Here is a 1002-nt window from a genome sequence, read left to right on the forward strand (position 1 = left end):
GCACTACTTAAAATTAGGAATAGTCAGTATTACCTTCCTCTTTGAAGGCATCCTATCAACTCCTTAAAATAGAATGAGTCACTTCATTCTCCACATTCACTTATAGCTTGGAATATGTTTAAGAGAGGAGAGGTTGATAGGGATGGAAGAAGTGGTTGAGAGACAGTTTCATTAGTTTTTGCAGTATGTGTGCGTGTGTATTTGTTCAAAAACACAAAATCCTTTCCTTCCTTTGGAATATACACCCATACTTCTCAGGTGGCTGAACCAATGACAAATATAATATTAAATATTCCACCCAAAACCATCTCTGCTGCCATTCACTACACTGAACATGGCTAATGAATCTGACTCCTTTTCCTGACACAGAGGAGGCTCCCTTCCACCGGCCTGACAATTCTCTCTACACTGAAGTGTCAGTTCCATTCTCCAAACATTGCGCTGTTTAGATGTTGGTCCACACAAGGGGTTCACAGATCCAGTTCTCTTCTTATAAGGTCACATTATTTGATACAAAGAGATGCACAGGCCTAACTCTGTAAAATTCCAGCATGTGCAACCTCCTTAACGAGAAATTGAAGCTCTCCATGTTTTGACCATCAACTTAATACCACCTAATGCCACTCAATACCACCTTCTAGGTCAGTGACTCACAACTGCTGATAACACGGCCCCCAAATCTCTATTTGTAACACTTTGCAAAGTTGATTGAAAGGTGCAACAAAATTTGGTAATTACATTTCCAAATCTTTACAATGCCCCTCCTAATAGTGCATTGCATAAAAGTCTAGAGTCGGACTGTTCAAATCCTGCCTCTCCCACTTTTTAGCAGTCTAAACATACACCGTCCATGTCGGAATTGTTATTCTCCTTCCTATATAATGGAAACACGGCAAGATATCTCAACATTGGTAAAGATTCAGGGAGATAACCCACCACCACAAGTACCTCACACAGTCATACTTGTAAACATTCACTTCCGTCACCACGAGAGTCCTGAGC

Source organism: Otolemur garnettii, unplaced genomic scaffold (genome assembly GCF_000181295.1).
Source record: "Otolemur garnettii isolate 467f Iridium unplaced genomic scaffold, OtoGar3 scaffold00214, whole genome shotgun sequence".
NCBI classification, from domain to species: domain Eukaryota; kingdom Metazoa; phylum Chordata; class Mammalia; order Primates; family Galagidae; genus Otolemur; species Otolemur garnettii.